Source organism: Eurosta solidaginis, chromosome 1, assembly GCF_040869045.1.
Source record: "Eurosta solidaginis isolate ZX-2024a chromosome 1, ASM4086904v1, whole genome shotgun sequence".
Taxonomy (NCBI): domain Eukaryota; kingdom Metazoa; phylum Arthropoda; class Insecta; order Diptera; family Tephritidae; genus Eurosta; species Eurosta solidaginis.
Genome location: NC_090319.1, coordinates 144,346,020 through 144,369,428, shown reverse-complemented (window position 1 = coordinate 144,369,428; position 23,409 = coordinate 144,346,020). Strand labels below are relative to the sequence as shown.

General features: G+C 33.0%; 1 protein-coding gene across 5 annotated transcripts in view; it reads right to left on the bottom strand.

Annotated features, from left to right (window-relative positions):
• LOC137236858 (axin-like) overlaps nt 1-23,409 on the bottom strand; it is a 1,106,688-nt gene that overhangs the window by 951,438 nt on the left and 131,841 nt on the right. The window lies entirely within an intron of this gene.

Sequence of the window (23,409 nt, the reverse complement as noted above, 5' to 3'; positions counted from 1 at the left end):
TTGAATAATATATTCTTTATTTTCTTCATATTTTCCTCAATGTACTGTTCTTCACTGAGTAGCACTACTTTTATAATCATACTTGTTGCTGTATTAATTTTTTGCTTCCACGGGTGGTTTAAATGATAGCTAATTAGTCGGCCCGATGCGATGGATTTGGTATACCAACTGTGTTTTCCACTTACTTCTACATCTAGGAAGGTTATTTTATTTTCTTTTTCTTTTTCCATAGTGAATCTTATGCTTGTATGTTGCGCATTTAATATTTTTAAGATGTCTTTCGCGTCCTGAGTTTTTATGATTGCGAATACAATATCTACATACTTGTTGATGTATTTGATGTATATGTCCTTTTCTTTTAATTCAGCTATGCTGTCGTCAAGTATTTTGTCCAATACTGTTATATCTGCTATAGTCGGAGATAATGGATTCCCCATTGGCATCCCGTACGTTTGTTGGTACAACCTCGAGTTGTACATAAAATAATTGTTTTCTCGTAAACAAAACTCTAATATATTTTTGAACTCATTTTTTGAGATATTTGTGTGTTTTTCCAATTGCGACCATTGTTTCATTATCGCCTGTATTGCTAGGTGTGTTGATGTTTGTAAATATTGAAATGACGTCGAACGATATGAGAGTTTCATCATCTTCTATGTTAATAATATTTAATCTCTCTTTTAGTTGAAATGCATTTTTTATGTTCAAATCTTCCGATGTTATGTTTTTTAGTACCGCACCAATATGTTTGGATAATTTGTAACAAGGTACCTTCGTAGATGATGAGATTGGTCTTAGTGGCATATGTTCCTTGTGGATTTTAGGAAGACCGTATAATCTTGGCGCGACGGCTGCTGTATTAGCTAGTGGAAAATTTTCTCTTATGTTGATTTTGTTTTCTTTAAATAAATCATTAACAATTGCGTTATTCTTTCGCATAAGATGTTGCGTTGGATCTGTTCTTATAGTTTTGTATACCTTTCTGTCGCTCATTTTTTCTCATACTCGGTTTTGTTCATCAGAACCGTTTTGTTTCCTTTATCCCCCTGTGTTAACACTACACTGCTCTTGTGCTGTCGTAGAAATTTCTTCGTGTTTTCAAACATTTGAATTATATATTTTTCTTTCGGATTGTTAATGATTCTTCTTTGGTAGCTGCTAATTTTTGGGGCTATGTTGTTTCTTATTGTGTCTTTACTTCTGTCGTCTTCGATATCTAGTATCCCTTGTTCCAATTCTGCGATTAGATGTATGGGTAAAAATTACCTTTTGTTACTGGTAATGCAAATTTTGTTCCAAACGAGAGTAAACAACGGCTTTCATATGGTATTTCAATGCTCGTTTTGTTAATGAACCAGTCTTCATTAAACCTGATTCCAAACCTGTCACTGTTTCTTGATATTTGAGCTTACGGCTTTTTTGGTGAATTTCCACCATGGTGGAAAAACAACACCATTTTTCGAAGCACATTGGCACTGTCACAGAAAAAATTCACCAAAAAAAGCTACAAGCTTTCAACTAAAAGACAGATTAAAGACTATTAACATAGAAGATGATGAAACACTCATATCGTTCGACGTCATTTCTCTATTTACAAACATTCCAACACACCTAGCAACGAGATGCCAATGGGGAATCCATTATCTCCGACTATAGCAGATATAGTATTGGACAAAATAGTTGACGACAGCATAGCTGAATTAACATAAAAGGACATGTACATCAAAAAGTATGTAGACGATGTATTCGCAATCATAAAAACCAAGGACGCGGAAGACATCTTAAAAATATTAAATGCGCAACATACAAACATAAAATTCATTATGGAAAAAGAAAAGGAAAATAAAATAGCCTTCCTAGATGTAGAAGTAAGTAGAAAAAACAAACGGTTAGTAATAAATTGGTATACCAAATCCATCACATGGGGCCGACTAATTAACTATCATTCAAACCACCCGTGGAAGCAAAAAATTAATACGGCAAAAAGTATGATTAGAAAAGTAGCGATACTCAGTGATGAACAGTACAAAATGTCAGACAAAGTAATTGGCAATAAACGAATCCAACATTATCAGTGTGTTGCAACAGATGGCGCAACGCTGCTTAAATATAGTTGGTAAAGAGGAATAGAAGTAGCAATTTATCAGTCAAAAAAAAAAAAAAAAAACATGCGCAGCTATGGCAGGTTGTCTGAAAAACTTTCTACTTACTATTCCAAAAACAAAATAAAATTTTTCAATTATAGAAAAATTAAAATAAACAATAATCATTACAAAAAATTATTGTTCTGGCCTTGAGCTTGTTTCGAACCTTAATCCTTTATCAATAGGCCGATAAAACAAAAACAATTGTTAATAAACCAAGAGCACTTGGGAAATGCCAAACAAAGTAATTGACAATAAACACGTCCAACATTATCAGTGTCTTGGAACAGATGGCGCAACGATGGTTACATATAGTTCGTAAAGAGGAATTGAAGTAGCAATTTATCAGTCAAAAACAAATGCGCAGCTATGGCAGGTTGTCTGAAAAAGTTTCTACTTACTTTTCCAAAAACAAAATACAATTTTTCAATTATATAAAAATTAAAAAAACAATAATCATTACAAAAAATTATTGTTCGGGCCTTGAGCTAGTTTCGAACCTTGAATCCTTTATCAATAGCCGGAAAAAAACAAAAACAATTGTTAATAAACCAAGAGCACTTGGGAAATGTCAAACAAAGTAATTGACAATAAACAAATCCAACATTATCAGTGGCTTGCAACAGACGGCGCAACGCTGATTAAATATAGTTGGTAAAGAAGAATAGAAGTAGCAATTTATCAGTAAAAAAATGCGCAGCTATGGCAGGTTGTCTGAAAAATTGTCTACTTACTATTCCAAAATCAAAATACAATTTTTCGATTATACAAAAATTAAAAAAACAATAATCATTACAAAAAATTATTCTTCTTGCCTTGGGCTCGTTTCGAACCTTGAAAAAAAAATTCGGATTGAAGTTCGCACCTCCATTTCCGAGTAATTAAAAAAAAACTAACTAACTTTTTTTCGCCTTTTTGTGTTAAATCGTACGTCCGTCGTTTGCCCATCGTTTGTCCATGTTTGTCCAGGAAAAATTTTCTTTTGTCCACCTTTTGTTAAAAAGTTATTTCAAAAAGAAAAAATCGTGTGTGAAGTTGGCACCTCCATTTACCAGTAATTAAAAAAACCAACTGTCATTCGTTTGTCCACGTTTGTCCAGGAAAAAATTTCGTTTCGTGCCAACTTCACACACGATTTCTTCAATTTGAAATAACGTTTTAACAAAAGGTGGACCAACGAAAATTTTTCCTGGACAAAGAGGGACAAACGATGGGTAAACGACGGACATACGATTTAGCAGAATAAAGCGAAAAAACAAAAATATTTTTGTTATAACATTTTAACAAAAGGTGAACAAACGAAAATTTTTCCTGGACAAACATGCACAAACGAATGACATTTGGTTTTTTTAATTACTCGCAAATGGAAGTGCCAACTTCACACACGATTTTTTCTTTTTAAATAACTTTTTAACAAAAGGTGGACAAACGTAAATTTTTCCTGGACAAACGATGGGCAAACGACGGACATACGATTTAGCACAATAAAGCGAAAAAAAATTTTTTGGGGTTTTTTCGAAAAAAGAAATATTTTTGTTATAACTTTTTAACAAAAGGTGGAGAAACTACAATGTTTCCTGGACAAACGATGGGTAAACGACGGACATACGATTTAGCAGAATAAAGCAAAAAAAAATTTGGGGTTTTTTCGAAAAAAAAAAATATTAATATTTTTGTTATAACTTTTCAACAAAAGGTGGACAAACGAAAATTTTTCCTGGACAAACATGGACAAACGAATGACATTTGGTTTTTTTAATTACTCGCAAAAGGAGGTGCCAACTTCACACACGATTTTTTTTTCGTTTGAAATAACTTTTTAACAAAAGGTGGACAACGAAAATTTTTCCTGGACAAACATGGACAAACGATGGGCAAACGACGAACATACGATTTAGCACAATTAAGCGAAAAAAAATTTTGGGGTTTTTATGGACAAACGATGGGCAAACGACGGACATACGATTTAGCACAATAAAGCGAAAATAAAAATTTTGGGTTTTTTTCGAAAAAAAAAAATATTTTTGTTAAACTTTTTAACAAAAGGTGGAGAAACTACAATTTTTCCTGAAAAACGTGGACAAACGAATGACATTTGGGTTTTTTAATCACTCGCAAATGGAAGAGCCAACTTCACACACGATTTTTTTTAAAATAACTTTTTAACAAAAGGTCGACAAACGAAAATTTTTCCTGGACAAACATGGACAAACGAAAGACATTTGGTTTTTATAATTACCCGCAAATGGAGGTGCCAACTTCTTACACGATTTTTTTCTTTTTGAAATACCTTTTAACAAAAGGCGGACAAACGAAAAATTTTCCTGGACAAACGATGGGCAAACGAAGGACATACGATTTAGCACAATAAAGCGAAAAACAAATTTTGGGGTTTTCTCGAAAAAAGACATATTTTTGTTATAACTTTTTAACAAAAGGTCGAGAAACTACAATTTTTCCTAGACAAACGTGGACAAACGAATGACATTTGGTTTTTTTAATTACTCGTAAATGGAAGTGCCAACTTCACACACGATTTTTTCTTTTTGAAATAACTTTTTAACAAAAGGTGGTAAAACGAAAATTTTTCCTGGACAAATGACGGACATACGATTTAGCACAATAAAGCGAAAAAAAATTTTGGGGTTTTTTCGAAAAAACGAAATATTTTTGTTATAACTTTTTAACAAAAGGTGGGGAAACTTCAATTTTTGCTGGACAAACGAATGACATTTGGTTTTTTTAATTACTCGCAAATCGAGGTGCCAACTTCACACACGATTCTTTTTTCTTTTGAAATAACTTTTTAACAAAAGGTGGACAACGAAAATTTCTGTGGACAAACATGGACAAACGACGGACATACGATTTAGCACGATTCAGCGAAAAAAATTTTTGGGGTTTTTATGGACAAACGATGGGCAAACGACGGACATACGATTTGGCACAATAAAGCGAAAATAAATATTTTGGGTTTTTTCGAAAAAAAAAAAAATATTTTTGTTAAACTTTTTAACAAAAGGTGGAGAAACTACAATTTTTCCTGGAAAAACGTGGACAAACGAATGACATTTGGGTTTTTTAATCAATCGCAAATGGAAGTGCCAACTTCACACACGATTTTTTTTAAAATAACTTTTTAACAAAAGGTGGACAAACGAAACTTTTTCCTGGACAAACGTGGACAAACGAATGACATTTGGTTTTTTAATTACTCGTAAATGGAGGTGCCAACTTCACACACGATTCTTTTTTCTTTTGAAATAACTTTTTAACAAAAGGTAGAAAACGAAAATTTTTCCTGGACAAACATGGACAAACGATGGGCAATCGACGGACATACGATTTAGCACAATTCAGCTAAAAAAATTTTTGGGGTTTTTATGGACAAACGATGGGCAAACGACGGGCATACGATTTGGCACAATAAAGCGAAAATAAAAATTTTGGGTTTTTTTTTGCGAAAAAAAAAAATATTTTTGTTATAACTTTTTAACAAAAGGTGGAGAAACTACAATTTTTCCTGGACAAACATGGACAAACGAATGAAATTTGGTTTTTTTCATTACTCGCAACTGTTATGGAAAAAGAAAAGGAAAATAAAATAGCCTTCCTAGATGTAGAAGTTAGTAGAAAAAACAAATGGTTAGTAATAAATTGGTATACCAAATCCATCGCATCGGGCCGACTAATTAACTATCATTCAAACCACCCGTGGAAGAATAAAATTAATACGGCAACAAGTATGATTAGAAAAGTAGCGCTACTCAGTGATCAACACCAATTATAGAAAAATTAAAATAAGCAATAATCATTACAAAAAATTATTGTTCTGGCCTTGAGCTCGTTTCGAACCTTGAATCCTTTATCAATAGGCCGATAAAACAAAAACAATTGTTAATAAACCAAGAGCACTTTGGAAATGCCAAACAAAGTAATTGACAATAAACAAGTCCAACATTATCAGTGTCTTGCAACAGATGGCGCAACGATGGTTACATATAGTTGGTAAAGAGGAATAGAAGTAGCAATTTATCAGTCAAAAACAAATGCGCAGCTATGGCAGGTTGTCTGAAAAAGTTTCTACTTACTATTCCAAAAACAAAACACAATATTTCAATTATAGAAAAATTAAAAAAAACAATAATCATTACAAAAAATTATTGTTCTGGCCTTGAGCTCGTTTCGAACCTTGAATCCTTTATCAATAGCCCGAAAAAAACAAAAACAATTGTTAATAAACCAAGGGCACTTGGGAAATGTCAAACAAAGTAATTGACAATAAACAAATCCAACATTATCAGTGGCTTGCAACAGATGGCGCAACGCTGATTAAATATAGTTGGTGAAGAGGAATAGAAGTAGCCATTTATCAGTCAAAAAAAAAAAAAAAAAGGTTGTCTGAAATATTTTCTACTTACTATTCCAAAAACAAAATATAATTTTTCGATTATACAAAAATTAAAAAAACAATAATCATTACAAAAAATTATTGTTCTGGACTTGAGCTCGTTTCGAACCTTGAAAATTCGGATTGAAGTTCGCACCTCCATTTGCGAGTAATTGAAAAAAAAACTATTTTTTTTTTTCGAAAAAACTCCCAAAGTTTTTTTTCGCCTTTTTGTGTTAAATCGTATGTCCGTCGTTTGCCCATCGTTTGTCCATGTTTGTCCAGGAAAAATTTTCGTTTGTCCACCTTTTGTTAAAAAGTTATTTCAAAAAAAAAAAAATCGTGTGTGAAGTTGGCACCTCCATTTACGAGTAATTAAAAAACCAAATGTCATTCGTTTGTCCACGTTTGTCCAGGAAAAATTTTCGTTTCGTTCCAACTTCACATACGATTTTTTCTATTTGAAATAACGTTTTAACAAAAGGTGGACAAACGAAAATTTTTCCTAGACAAACATGGACAAACGATGCGCAAACGACGGACATACGATTTAGCAGAATAAAGCGAAAACAAAATATTTTTGTTATAACTTTTTAATAAACCAAGAGCACTTGGGAAATGCCAAACAAAGTAATTGACAATAAACAAGTCCAACATTATCAGTGTCTTGCAACAGATGGCGCAACGATGGTTACATATAGTTGGTAAAGAGGAATAGAAGTAGCAATTTATCAGTCAAAAACAAATGCGCAGCAGGCAGGTTGTCTGAAAACAAAAACAAAATACAATTTTTCAATTATAGAAAAATTAAAACAACAATAATCATTACAAAAAATTATTGTTCTGGCCTTGAGCTCGTTTCGAACCTGGAATCCTTTATCAATAGCTCGAAAAAAACAGAAACAATTGTTAATAAACCAAGAGCACTTGGGAAATGTCAAACAAAGTAATTGACAATAAACAAATCCAACATTATCAATGGCTTGCAACAGATGGCGCAACGCTGATTAAATATAGTTGGTAAAGAGGAATAGAAGTAGCAATTTATCAGTCAAAAAAAAAAAAAAAATGCGCAGCTATGGAGGTTGTCTGAAAAATTTTCTACTTACTATTCCAAAAACAAAATATAATTTTTCGATTATACAAAAATTAAAAAAACAATAATCATTACAAAAAATTATTGTTCTGGACTTGAGCTCGTTTCGAACCTTGAAAATTCGGATTGAAGTTCGCACCTCCATTTGCGAGTAATTAAAAAAAAAACTATTTTTTTTTCGAAAAAACTCCCAAAGTTTTTTTTCGCCTTTTTGTGTTAAATCGTATGTCCGTCGTTTGCCCATCGTTTGTCCATGTTTGTCCAGGAAAAATTTTCGTTTGTCCACCTTTTGTTAAAAAGTTATTTCAAAAAAAAAAAAAATCGTGTGTGAAGTTGGCACCTCCATTTACGAGTAATTAAAAAACCAAATGTCATTCGTTTGTCCACGTTTGTCCAGGAAAAATTTTCGTTTCGTGCCAACTTCACATACGATTTTTTCTATTTGAAATAACGTTTTAACAAAAGGTGGACAAACGAAAATTTTTCCTGGACAAACATCCACAAACGAATGACATTTGGTTTTTTTAATTACTCGCAAATGGAAGTGCCAACTTCACACACGATTTTTTCTTTTTGAAATAACTTTTTAACAAAAGGTGGACAAAAGAAACTTTTTCCTGGACAAACATGGACAAACGATGGGTAAACGACGGACATACGATATAGCAGAGTAAAGCGAAGAAAAATTTGGGGTTTTTTCGAAAAAAGAAAAAATATTTTTGTTATACCTTTTTAACAAAAGGTGGAAAAACGAAAATTTTTCCTGGACAAACATGGACAAACGAATGATATTTGGTTTTTTTAATTACTCGCAAATGGAGGTGCCAACTTCACACACGATTTTTTTTTTCGTTTGAAATAACTTTTTAACAAAAGGTCACGAAGGACAACGAAAATTTTTCCTGGACAAACATGGACAAACGATGGGCAAGCGACGGACATACGATTTGGCACAATTAAGCGAAAAAAATTTTTGGGGTTTTATGGACAAACGATGGGCAAACGACGGACATACGATTTAGCACAATAAAGCGAAAATAAACATTTTGGGTTTTTTTTCGAAAAAAAAAATATTTTTGTTATACTTTTTAACAGAAGGTGGAGATACTACAATTTTACCTGGACAAACGTAGCTGTAACAATAATTATCATTAGAAAAAATTATTGTTCTGGCCTTGAGCTCGATTCGAACCTTGAATGATTTATCAATAGGCCGATAAAAACAAAAACAATTGTTAATAAACCATGTGCACTTGGGAATGTCAAACAAAGTAATTGACAATAAACAAAAATCCAGCATTATCAGTGATTTGCACCAGATGGCGCAACACTGAATAAATATAGTTGGTAAAAGGGAATAGAAGTAGCAAATTTGCTAGTCAAACAAACCACCGCTGTATAGCTAAATGGTTAGCGCAGCATGCCTAAAGCGTACTGATGATGAAGGCTTAGCACCCTTCGAAATGGATCTATCTGCGCAGTTATGGCAGGTTGTCTGAAAAAATTTTCTACTTACTATTCCAATAACAAAATACAATTTTTCAAATTTAGAAAAATTAAAAAAAAAAATAACAATAATTATAATTAGAAAACAATTATTGTTCTGGCCTTGAGCTCGATTCGAACCTTGAATGATTTATCAATAGGCCGATAAAAACAAAAACAATTGTTAATAAACCATGAGCACTTGGGAATGTCAAACAAAGTAATTGACAATAAACAAAAATCCAGCATTATCAGTGATTTGCACCAGATGGCGCAACACTGAATAAATATTGTTGGTAAAAGGGAATAGAAGTAGCAAATTTGCCAGTCAAACAAACCACCGCTGTATAGCTAAATGGTTAGCGCAGCATGCCTAAAGCGTACTGATGATGAAGGCTTAGCACCCTTCGAAATGGATCTATCTGCGCAGCTATGGCAGGTTGTCTGAAAAAAGTTTCTACTTACTATTCCAAAAACAAAATACAATTTATCAAATTTAGAAAAATTAAAAAAAAAAATAACAATAATTATCATTAGAAAAAAATTATTGTTCTGGCCTTGAGCTCGATTCGAACCTTGAATGATTTATCAATAGGCCGATAAAAACAAAAACAATTGTTAATAAACCATGAGCACTTGGGAATGTCAAACAAAGTAATTGACAATAAACAAAAATCCAGCATTATCAGTGATTTGCACCAGATGGCGCAACACTGAATAAATATAGTTGGTAAAAGGGAATAGAAGTAGCAAATTTGCCAGTCAAACAAACCACCGCTGTATAGCTAAATGGTTAGCGCAGCATGCCTAAAGCGTACTGATGATGAAGGCTTAGCACCCTTCGAAATGGATCTATCTGCGCAGCTATGGCAGGTTGTCTGAAAAAATTTTCTACTTAATATTCCAAAAACAAAATACAATTTTTCAAATTTAGAAAAATTAAAAAAAAAAAAAATAACAATAATTATCATTAGAAAAAAATTATTGTTCTGGCCTTGAGCTCGATTCGAACCTTGAATGATTTATCAATAGGCCGATAAAAACAAAAACAATTGTTAATAAACCATGAGCACTTGGGAATGTCAAACAAAGTAATTGACAATAAACAAAAATAAAGCATTATCAGTGATTTGCACCAGATGGCGCAACACTGAATAAATATAATTGGTAAAAGGGAATAGAAGTAGCAAATTTGCCAGTCAAACAATCCACCGCTGTATAGCTAAATGGTTAGCGCAGCATGCCTAAAGCGTACTGATGATGAAGGCTTAGCACCCTTCGAAATGGATCTATCTGCGCAGCTATGGCAGGTTGTCTGAAAAAATTTTCTACTTACTATTCCAAAAACAAAATACAATTTTTCAAATTTAGAAAAATTAAAAAAAAAAAAATAACAATAATTATCATTAGAAAAAAATTATTGTTCTGGCCTTGAGCTCGATTCGAACCTTGAATTTTTTAAATAACTTTTTAACAAAAGGTGGACAAAAGAAAATTTTTCCTGGACAAACATGGACAAACGATGGGTAAACGACGGACATACGATATAGCAGAATAAAGCGAAAAAAAATTTGTGGTTTTTTCGAAAAAAGAAAAAATATTTTTGTTATAACTTTTTAACAAAAGATGGAAAAACGAAAATTTTTCCTGGACAAACATGGACAAACGAATATTTGGTTTTTTTTAATTACTCGCAAATGGAGGTGCCAACTTCACACACGATTTTTTTTTTCGTTTGAAATAACTTTTTAACAAAAGGTCACGAAGGACAACGAAAATGTTTCCTGGACAAACATGAACAAACGATGGACAAGCGACGGACATAAGATTTAGCACAATAAAGCGAAAATAAACATTTTGGGTTTTTTTCGAAAAAAAAAAATATTTTTGTTATACTTTTTAACAAAAGGTGGAGAAACTACAATTTTTCCTGGACAAACGTGGACAAACGAATGACATTTGGTTTTTTTAATTACTCGAAAATGGAAGTGCCAACTTCACACACGATTTTTTTTTTAAATAACTTTTTAACAAAAGGTGGACACGAAAATTTTTCCTGGACAAACATGGACAAACGAAAGACATTTGGTTTTTCTAATTACCCGCAAATGGAGGTGCCAACTTCTTACAAGATTTTTTTCTTTTTGAAATAACTTTTTAACAAAAGGCGGACAAACAAAATTTTTTCCTGGACAAACGATGGGCAAACGACGGACATACGATTTAGCACAATAAAGCGAAAAACACATTTTGGGGTTTTCTCGAAAAAAGACATATTTTTGTTATAACTTTTTAACAAAAGGTGGAGAAACTACAATTCTTCCTGGACAAACGAATGACATTTGGTTTTTATAATTACTCGTAAATGGAAGTGCCAACTTCACACACGATTTTTTCTTTTTTAAATAACTTTTTAACAAAAGGTGGAAAAATGAAAATTCATCCTGGAAGCAAAAAATTAATACTTGTTGCCGTATGATTAGAAAAGTAGCGCTACTCAGTGATGAACAGTACAAAATGTCAGACAAAGTAATAGGCAATAAACAAATCCAACATTATCAGTGTGTTGCAACAGATGGCGCAACGCTTATTAAATATAATTGGTAAAGAGGAATAGAAGTAGCAATTTATCAGTCAAAAAAAAAAAAAAAAAAATGCGCAGCTATGGCAGGTTGTCTGAAAAATTTTCTACTTACTATCCCAAAAACAAAATACAATTTTTCAATTATAGAAAAATTTAAATAAACAATAATCATTACAAAAAATTATATTTCTGGCCTTGAGCTCGTTTCGAACCTTGAATCCTTTATCAATAGCCCGAAAAAAACAAAAACAATTGTTAATAAACCAAGAGCACTTGGGAAATGTCAAACAAAGTAATTGACAATAAACAAATCCAACATTATCAGTGGCTTGCAACAGATTGCGCAACGCTGATTAAATATAGTTGGTGAAGAGGAATAGAAGTAGCAATTTATCAGTCAAAAAAAAAAAAATGCGCAGCTATGGCAGGTTGTCTGAAAAATTTTCTACTTACTATCTCAAAAACAAAATACAATTTTTCAATTATAGAAAAATTTAAATAAACAATAATCATTACAAAAAATTATTTTTCTGGCCTTGAGCTCATTTCGAACCTTGAATCCTTTATCAATAGGCCGATAAAACAAAAACAATTGTTAATAAACCAAGAGCACTTGGGAAATGCCAAACAAAGTAATTGACAATAAACAAGTCCAACATTATCAGTGTCTTGCAACAGATGGAGGAGCAACGATGGTTACATATAGTTGGTAAAGAGGAATAGGCGTAGCAATTTATCAGTCAAAAAAAAAAATGCGCAGCTATGGCAGGTTGTCTGGAAAAGTTTCTACTTACTATTCCAAAAACAAAATACAATTTTTCAATTATAAAAAAATTAAAAAAACAATAATCATTACACAAAATTATTGTTCTGGCCTTGAGCTCGTTTCGAAACTAGAATCCTTTATCAATAGCCCGAAAAAAACAAAAACAATTGTTAATTGACCAAGAGCACTTGGGAAATGTCAAACAAAGTAATTGACAATAAACAAATCCAACATTATCAGTGTGTTGAAACAGATGGCGCAACGCTTATTAAATATAGTTGGTAAAGAGGAATAGAAGTAGCAATTTACCAGTCAAAAAAAAAAAAAACAATGCGCAGCTATGGCAGGTTGTCTGAAAAATTTTCTACTTACTATTTCAAAAACAAAATACTATTTTTCGATTATACAAAAATTAAAAAAACAATAATCATTACAAAAATTATGGTTCTGGCCTTGAGCTCGTTTCGAACCTTGAAAAAAAAATTCGGATTGAAGCATGCCTGGATTGAAGTTCACACCTCTATTTGTGAGTAATTTAAAAAAAAAAAAAAAACATTTTTTTTTCGAAAAAACTTCTAAAGTTTTTTTTCGCCTTTTTGTGTTAAATCGTATGTCCGTCGTTTGCCCATGTTTGTCCAGGAAAAATTTTCGTTTGTCCACCTTTTGTTAAAAAGTTATTTCAAAAAAAAACAAAATAAAAAATCGTGTGTGAAGTTGGCACCTCCATTTACGAGTAATTAAAAAAACCAAATGTCATTCGTTTGTCCACGTTTGTCCAGGAAACATTTTCGTTTCGTGCCAACTTCACACACGATTTTTTCTATTTGAAATAACGCTTTAACAAAAGGTGGACAAACGAAAATTTTTCCTAGACAAACATGGACAAACGATGGGTAAACGACGGACATACGATTTAGCAGAATAAAGCGAAAAAATATATATTTTTGTTATAACTTTTTAACAAAAGGTGGACAAACGAAAATTTATCCTGGACAAACATGCACAAACGAATGACATTTGTTTTTTTTAATTACTCGCAAATGGAAGTGCCAACTTCACACACGATTTTTTCTTTTTAAATCACTTTTTAACAAAAGGTGGACTTGGGAATGTCAAACAAAGTAATTGACAATAAACAAAAATCCAGCATTATCAGTGATTTGCACCAGATGGCGCAACACTGAATAAATATAGTTGGTAAAAGGGAATAGAAGTAGCAAATTTGCCAGTCAAACAATCCACCGCTGTATAGCTAAATGGTTAGCGCAGCATGCCTAAAGCGTACTGATGATGAAGGCTTAGCACCCTTCGAAATGGATCTATCTGCGCAGCTATGGCAGGTTGTCTGAAAAAATTTTCTACTTACTATTCCAAAAACAAAATAAAATTTTTCAAATTTAGAAAAATTAAAAAAAAAAAAAAAATAACAATAATTATCATTAGAAAAAAATTATTGTTCTGGCCTTGAGCTCGATTCGAACCTTGAATTTTTTAAATAACTTTTTAACAAAAGGTGGACAAAAGAAAATTTTTCCTGGACAAACATGGACAAACGATGGGTAAACGACGGACATACGATATAGCAGAATAAAGCGAAAAAAAATTTGGGGTTTTTTCGAAAAAAGAAAAAATATTTTTGTTATAACTTTTTAACAAAAGATGGAAAAACGAAAATTTTTCCTGGACAAACATGGACAAACGAATGATATTTGGTTTTTTTAATTACTCGCAAATGGAGGTGCCAACTTCACACACGATTTTTTTTTTCGTTTGAAATAACTTTTTAACAAAAGGTCACGAAGGACAACGAAAATGTTTCCTGGACAAACATGAACAAACGATGGACAAGCGACGGACATAAGATTTAGCACAATAAAGCGAAAATAAACATTTTGGGTTTTTTTCGAAAAAAAAAAAATATTTTTGTTATACTTTTTAACAAAAGGTGGAGAAACTACAATTTTTCCTGGACAAACGTGGACAAACGAATGACATTTGGTTTTTTTAATTACTCGAAAATGGAAGTGCCAACTTCACACACGATTTTTTTTTAAATAACTTTTTAACAAAAGGTCGACACGACAATTTTTCCTGGACAAACATGGACAAACGAAAGACATTTGGTTTTTCTAATTACCCGCAAATGGAGGTGCCAACTTCTTACAAGATTTTTTTCTTTTTGAAATAACTTTTTAACAAAAGGCGGACAAACAAAATTTTTTCCTGGACAAACGATGGGCAAACGACGGACATACGATTTAGCACAATAAAGCGAAAAACACATTTTGGGGTTTTCTCGAAAAAAGACATATTTTTGTTATAACTTTTTAACAAAAGGTGGAGAAACTACAATTCTTCCTGGACAAACGAATGACATTTGGTTTTTATAATTACTCGTAAATGGAAGTGCCAACTTCACACACGATTTTTTCTTTTTGAAATAACTTTTTAACAAAAGGTGGAAAAATGAAAATTCATCCTGGAAGCAAAAAACTAATACTTGTTGCCGTATGATTAGAAAAGTAGCGCTACTCAGTGATGAACAGTACAAAATGTCAGACAAAGTAATAGGCAATAAACAAATCCAACATTATCAGTGTGTTGCAACAGATGGCGCAACGCTTATTAAATATAATTGGTAAAGAGGAATAGAAGTAGCAATTTATCAGTCAAAAAAAAAAAAAAAAAAAAAATGCGCAGCTATGGCAGGTTGTCTGAAAAATTTTCTACTTACTATCCCAAAAACAAAATACAATTTTTCAATTATAGAAAAATTTAAATAAACAATAATCATTACAATAAATTATATTTCTGGCCTTGAGCTCGTTTCGAACCTTGAATCCTTTATCAATAGCCCGAAAAAAACAAAAACAATTGTTAATAAACCAAGAGCACTTGGGAAATGTCAAACAAAGTAATTGACAATAAACAAATCCAACATTATCAGTGGCTTGCAACAGATGGCGCAACGCTGATTAAATATAGTTGGTGAAGAGGAATAGAAGTAGCAGTTTATCAGTCAAAAAAAAAAAAAATGCGCAGCTATGGCAGGTTGTCTGAAAAATTTTCTACTTACTATCCCAAAAACAAAATACAATTTTTCAATTATAGAAAAATTTAAATAAACAATAATCATTACAAAAAATTATTTTTCTGGCCTTGAGCTCGTTTCGAACCTTGAATCCTTTATCAATAGGCCGATAAAACAAAAACAATTGTTAATAAACCAAGAGCACTTGGGAAATGCCAAACAAAGTAATTGACAATAAACAAGTCCAACATTATCAGTGTCTTGCAACAGATGGAGGAGCAACGATGGTTACATATAGTTGGTAAAGAGGAATAGGCGTAGCAATTTATCAGTCAAAAAAAAAATGCGCAGCTATGGCAGATTGTCTGGAAAAGTTTCTACTTACTATTCCAAAAACAAAATACAATTTTTCAATTATAAAAAAATTAAAAAAACAATAATCATTACACAAAATTATTGTTCTGGCCTTGAGCTCGTTTCGAAACTAGAATCCTTTATCAATAGCCCGAAAAAAACAAAAACAATTGTTAATTGACCAAGAGCACTTGGGAAATGTCAAACAAAGTAATTGACAATAAACAAATCCAACATTATCAGTGTGTTGAAACAGATGGCGCAACGCTTATTAAATATAGTTGGTAAAGAGGAATAGAAGTAGCAATTTACCAGTCAAAAAAAAAAAAAACAATGCGCAGCTATGGCAGGTTGTCTGAAAAATTTCCTACTTACTATTTCAAAAACAAAATAGTTTTTTTCGATTATACAAAAATTAAAAAAACAATAATCATTACAAAAATTATGGTTCTGGCCTTGAGCTCGTTTCGAACCTTGAAAAAAAAATTCGGATTGAAGTTCACACCTCTATTTGTGAGTAATTTAAAAAAAAAAAAAAACATTTTTTTTTCGAAAAAACTTCTAAAGTTTTTTTTCGCCTTTTTGTGTTAAATCGTATGTCCGTCGTTTGCCCATGTTTGTCCAGGAAAAATTTTCGTTTGTCCACATTTTGTTAAAAGTTATTTCAAAAAAAAAAACAAAATAAAAAATCGTGTGTGAAGTTGGCACGTCCATTTACGAGTAATTAAAAAAACCAAATGTCATTCGTTTGTCCACGTTTGTCCAGGAAACATTTTCGTTTCGTGCCAACTTCACACACGATTTTTTCTATTTGAAATAACGCTTTAACAAAAGGTGGACAAGCGAAAATTTTTCCTGGACAAACATGGACAAACGATGGGTAAACGACGGACATACGATTTAGCAGAATAAAGCGAAAAAATATATATTTTTGTTATAACTTTTTAACAAAAGGTGGACAAACGAAAATGTATCCTGGACAAACATGCACAAACGAATGACATTTGTTTTTTTTAATTACTCGCAAATGGAAGTGCCAACTTCACACACGATTTTTTCTTTTTAAATCACTTTTTAACAAAAAGTGGACAAACGTAAATTTTTCCTGGACAAACGATGGGTAAACGACGGACATACGATTTAGCAGAATAAAGCCATGATGGAATGTAAGCAGTTTCGCGCTCTAACGCCGCCATCTTGAACGCCCTTAGAAATAAGAATGTAGTCGCTTTACAAAAATACTTTTTTATTCAGAGGAAAAAATGTATGTAAAAGTATACGAATGGGGTTTTTCTGAAAAAATATACAACGGCATCACTTTTTTTCTCAAGTTCCGTTTTGTGTTGGCTTTTATATGATTCAAACCTGTCAAAAATTCTTATTTAATAATTTTGTTTATTTGAACAAAATTATTAAAACTCGCATATTTTCTGCATTAAATGATGGTAAGATGTTGCAATATTAATATAAAATCTATGATTAATGTTTTAAATATATTTTTGCAGGTTTCCTTTTCGGTTTTGCGGTAATTCTTTAGTTTAGCTACAACTACTAAAACTCGTCCAAAAATTTTGGGAGTGGTATCCAAAGACGCGCTTTGCACCCAGGACCACGAATGAGAATTGCGCTTACTGGCTATAAATACATTATCTTGCATCGGGCTTTCTAAAGTGATCGGCTAACCGTATTCGTCCCCTGAGATAGCTTCCTAGAGTCTATGAAGATCATCTTTGCTGCCCTCCCCACTCCAGCCAACGTGATTTTCAAAATAAGAAACTCAACATTGATATCAACACTGCGATATGCTTTCGCGGAAATGTATGTGCTTGTTTCGTAAAGACAAACGTCCCCATATGGCTCATCAACCTTCTTGGCTGTGAGGAAGTTATCAACGAATGATTTGTACCTATATCTGTTCAGCTGAATCAAATCGATAGATATTCCTACCTTTGTATGTATCGAAAGCGCTAAACACCGTACTGGTGCCTCAATAAATCACGAACTAATCATGACCTAATCAAAATGCCAGCACATTCCTTCTTATTTAAAAGTAGCAGTAGCCGAAGATTCTGTGGTGGTTTAAGCAACCATGCTTAATATACTTTGTTACTGTTTACTCGAACTGTTTGGTTAGGTCAATATACCTGCTGATGTTCTGTGTGGGGCATTTTGATTCCGCTTTAGTCAGGTAGCACATACTGCCTAAAGTTCGGCACCTACTTTTTCCTAGGACTCGACTCTCGCAGAGGAAATTGGTGATTTTCCTCACTACAGCTCCTACACCTCGCATTGAAGGGCCAAGTTTACTTCGTGCGCCGTTTCTGCCTCAGAAATGTCTAACGAAACATCGGCTTTTGCTAGTCCAACCACTTTTTCATTTCCGTCATGTGACCGAGTAATCCAGTGAGTGTAATAGGTGCAAAATTTTCTGCTTCGGGTACCGCCCTCTTACATCTCTCGACGGCTGTCCAAATATATGCGTGAGATATGCTTATTTGATTCTCCCATAGGATATTACACTCCCTCTCTAAGCCAAGTAGCTTTTCTTTTGTTGTTAGTTTAATGTTCTTTTATGTGGCGGGCCCCACGCCCAGTATATTATACCTTTGTATAGTGATCCGATTGATCTATAAGTCAGCCGCCCATGGTGGTATTTTCCACGTGAATGATGATCTGAAGCTTTTCTACTTTTGTGGAGGGGGTTGTATGACCTATAAAGATCAACTTGCTCATATTAAATCGTTCCCGAGATGGTCGTGCTAATACCTTAATGGTACTAGTTACCTAAATGTGCCGGAACTACATCCTGCAAAGGATAACACAACAACAACTTTCGCTATATAATGTAGATGTAGTGCTAGTTATAAAAACGTTTATCCTCTAATTTGCGTTGTACTCCTATTTAATTTTTCCGACAAATAGGCAGGACGACACCTTCCATTTTTTTTCTATGTCGACTCCGAACAGCAGCTGCAAGGCAGTTGAGTTTTCACTGAGAAGCTTTCCATTGCAGAAATACACTCGGAGTATTTGCTAATTCACTGCCGAGGGGCGACCCCGTTTAGCACAACTTTTGTCTAATTGAAAAAACTTGTTTCCAAACTTCTCCCCGGATCTCCGGTGTGGTAGGCGGGGTAAGCTACCACCACACCACGGCGGCCGACATTGTAGCAGCTCGCTTGATATCTTCACTGTCAGCAAAAGCTAGATGTGTGGATCGGTGACCGATGCTCCCTTTAACTTCGGACTCCCTGCCTACAGTTGGCCTGTGCGTCGAACTTGAGGGTAGGCGACAATATATCTTCTTATATCCGAATCATCTCAGGTTAACGCGTCAAATTCAGAACCTCAGTATCCCATCATTTTTATAGACCTGTTACCTTTTTGCTCCTACTGTTGTGCTTTAATTTTTTTTTCACTCAAACTGTAATATAACAAAAGTTGCTTTCGTTAATACTGCAGGAGAAGAGTTCTAAAATACGTCCAAAGATATCAGGAGACAGGATCCATAATCACATCGACCCCGGTCCTAGAGTATTACCACTAAAATTGATGCGCTCAAAGGAAATTGATAAGCTGCAAACGTTTCAAAAGAGAATAAAGCATACTTCATTTCATGATTTTTATCATAAAATTGCATTAAATTTAAGTTACATACACTCCGTTCTGTATTCTCTCATTATTGAAAAAGTATGAATTTGAGTAGTATTTTAAAGAGGGCCCTTCTTTTATGCGCTCTTTCAAAATACAACCTGGAGCTCATTGGAGCTAAGGGCGTTCGATATGAGAGCTGTCCGCCACCTTCTATCATTACATTATGGAATAAAGCGAAACAAATTTGGGGTTTTTTCGAAAAAAAAAATATTTTGTTATAACTTTTTAACAAAAGGTGGACAAACGAATGACATTTGGTTTTTTTAATTACTCGCAAAAGGAGGTGCCAACTTCACACACGATTTTTTCTTTTTGAAATAACTTTTTAACAAAAGGACAAACATGGACAAACGATGGGTAAACGACGAACATACGATATAGCAGAATAAAGGGAAAAAAATATTTTTGTTATAACTTTTTAACAAAAGGTGGAGAAACTACAATGATTCCTGGGCAAACGTGGACAAACGATGGGTAAACGACGGACATACGATTTAGCAGAATAAAGCGAAAAAAAATTTGGGGTTTTTTCGAAAAAAGAAAAAAATATTTTTGTTATAACTTTTTAACAAAAGGTGGAAAAACGAAAATTTTTCCTGGACAAACATGGACAAACGATGGGCAAACGACGACAATTAAGCGAAAAAAAATTTGGGGATTTTATGGACAAACGATGGGCAAACGACGGACATACGATTTAGCACAATAAAGCGAAAATAAAAATTTTGGGTTCTTTTCGAAAAAAAAAAAATATTTTTGTTATACTTTTTAACAAAAGATGGAGAAACTACAATTTTTCCTGGACAAACGTGAACAAACGAATGACATTTGGTTTTTTTAATTACTCGCAAATGGAAGTGCCAACTTCACACACGATTTTTTTTTAAATAACTTTTTTTACAAAAGGTGGACAGACGAAAATTTTTCCTGGACAAACATGGACAAACGAAAGACATTTGGTATATAATTTTCTTCCGATCTGTTTGGATAATATTTATGTATATTTTAAGCTACGCAGATCTATTGTGTTGGGTGCAAATAAAAATAAAGATTATTCCTTCTTTCAGCTCGACGTTTCGCCAAATTTCCTTGGCATCTTCAGGAGCGTGACACTGTATTTATTTCATAAAACAAAAAAACAACAAAGAACACAATCAGATACATATAGATTTAAAATTTAAAATATTGCAAATAAATATTGATTTTCTTACTTACAATGATGGAAAATTAACGAAAAACACTATTTTCACTAAAACATTTAAACATTTAAAAACATTTGAATATTAAAAAATTGCGGAAAGTTAATAAAGTAGAAAAAATCGATACCACCTACATGCGGTAAACTTGTCATACTAGGCGGCGGCGATATTGTCTGTATCTTCTTTTTTGTTTATTGTGTTTCCTCTTTTTTGCAAAATTCTTAGGCTTTCTAAGGTGTAACGCGCTTTTTCTCTCCTTTCGGTGTTTATTATTTTTATGTTTTCAAAATCAGCTGTGTGCTTATTTTCTATTGCATGTTGTGCCAAAGCTGTGCTTTGTTTTTGTTTACGTATATCTGCTTCGTGCTCAGCTGCCCGCGTGCCGAGCGCCCGCTTTGTGGTCCCAATGTAGACCTTATTGCAGCTATCTTCTTTATTCCCTTTACATTGAATTTCGTAAACTACATTGCTACGTTGTTGGAGATCTCTGTGTGTTTTTATAAAGCACGTTGCCAAAGTGCAGTTTGACCTGTATGCTAGTGTAGTGTATGTGTTTGATGTTTTTGTCAAGTCATGTGTGAAATTTTCTGTGAGCCTAGGAATGTAAGTGACACTGAAGTATCGCTTTGTTTGGTTATTTGTATCTGAAGACTGTGTTTTTGGGCTATATTTTCTATTTCCATTTGTTTCTGATTTATTAAATTTGATATGATATGGTCCGGATAATTATTCTTTTTAAGCGTCAATTTAATTTTCCTAATATTTTCGTCATGAAAACTTTGATGGCTGATAGATAATATTTTGTCTATAAAGTTCTTCGCCGTATTTATTTTGTATTTGAAAGGCTGTGAGGATATAAAGTTTATGAGGCGCCCAGAAGAGGTTGGTTTCGAGTACCAATCCAATATTAGTTTGTTATTGAGCCTGTGTATACGTGTGTCTAGAAAGGGGATGTTGTTGTTTTCTTCTTTTTCGATCGTAAACATTAGTCGATTATGATATTTATTTCAAACATCTAATATTGTATTTGTGTCTTTTCTTGGGATGATGGCGAAAATATCATCTACATATTTGACTAGGAACTTTATTTGTATGTTGTGTTGTTTTTGCACATCAATAAAAGTGTGTGAAAGCGCGTCATCAATTATTATATCGGCAATTGTTGGAGAAAGGGGGTTGCCCATAGGCATTCCATATGTTTGTGTATATATGTTGTTGTTGTGCACGAAGTAATTGTTGTCTTTTAAGCAGAACTCTAAAATATTGTGAAACTTCTCTTAAGTATATTAGTATATTCCTTTATTTCATCCCATGTTTGCATTATTATTTTGGAGGCCATATTTGTTGGTATATTAGTGAATAACGAGACGACATCAAACGACACTAACAATTCATCATCACCTATAGTTAAACTTTGCAGTCTTTCTTTAACTCAAACGAGTTTTTAATGTTATATTCGGTGGAAATCAACGACTTAAGAATTGTTCCTATGTATTTGGACAAGTGATACATGGAACATTGATAGACGAGACAATCGGACGTAAGGGACAGTCTGGCTTATGGATTTTTGGCAGTCCATATAAACGAGATGCTGTAGCTGCTGTGCTAGTTAATTGTTGTTTATCTTTTAGGCTAATGTGCTTTCCTTTGAATAGTTCGAGTATTATATTGTTGTTTTTCCTTTGAAGTGTGGATGTTGGGTCAGCTCGTATCGCTTTATAGGTATTCTTGTCTCCTAGTATTTTTTCAATTTTCGTGTTGTTGTCCGCTTTATATAGAACGACTGTTTTGTTCCCCTTGTCCGCGTCTGTTACGATTATGTCATCTTTGTGAAGTTTTAGAAAAGCTTTTGTTTTTTTGTAAGTCTCTAGTACAAATTTCTCTACGGAATTACGTTTAATATTGCGCCTAAATTGAAGAATTCTGCTGCACAATTTGTTTCTTGCTATTTCTTTTTTATTCTCAGTTTCTAATGTTTCAAACACTTGTTCCATTTCTACTATTGTGTGTATAGGTGAGAAATTATTGTTTGTTGTAGGGACTGTAAATGTTTTGCCTAAAGACAACAATCACTTCACATCTTCGGGAAAATCTATGTTTGTAGTGTTGACAAACCATTCGCTGTTAATGTTGATTCCCAGTTTTCGTATTTGCTCGCGCTTAAGTTGGTTAATCTTAGAAGATAGTGTCGCTGCTTTCTGTTCTCCTATCTTTTTGCTGAGACAGTTTTGCTTGACTATAACTGCATTGAATTCGTCCTCACTAAAAGCTTTACGTATTTGTTTTTGAGTGTGGTATATTGTATCTTTGGTGGTTTTTATGTTCATATTTGTTTGTGTTATCTCAATGTTAAGTATTTTTAAGAAGAAATTGTGTTTGGTTTTTTCTATTTGTTGTGTTATTTTACCTGACGTTGTGTCGACTATTGTACTTTTTAATGTGTTGGATAGATGTTTGGGAATAAGCGCGTAACTTTTGCATTCTAACAAAAATTTAAGTTTCTGTTTGCTTCGAAAAAAAAAAATATTTTGTTATAACTTTTTAACAAAAGGTGGACAAACGAAAATTTTTCCTGGACAAACATGGACAAACGAATGACATTTGGTTTTTCTAATTACCCGCAAATGGAGGTGCCAACTTCTTACACGATTTTTTCTTTTTGAAATAACTTTTTAACAAAAGGCGGACAAACGAAAATTTTTCCTG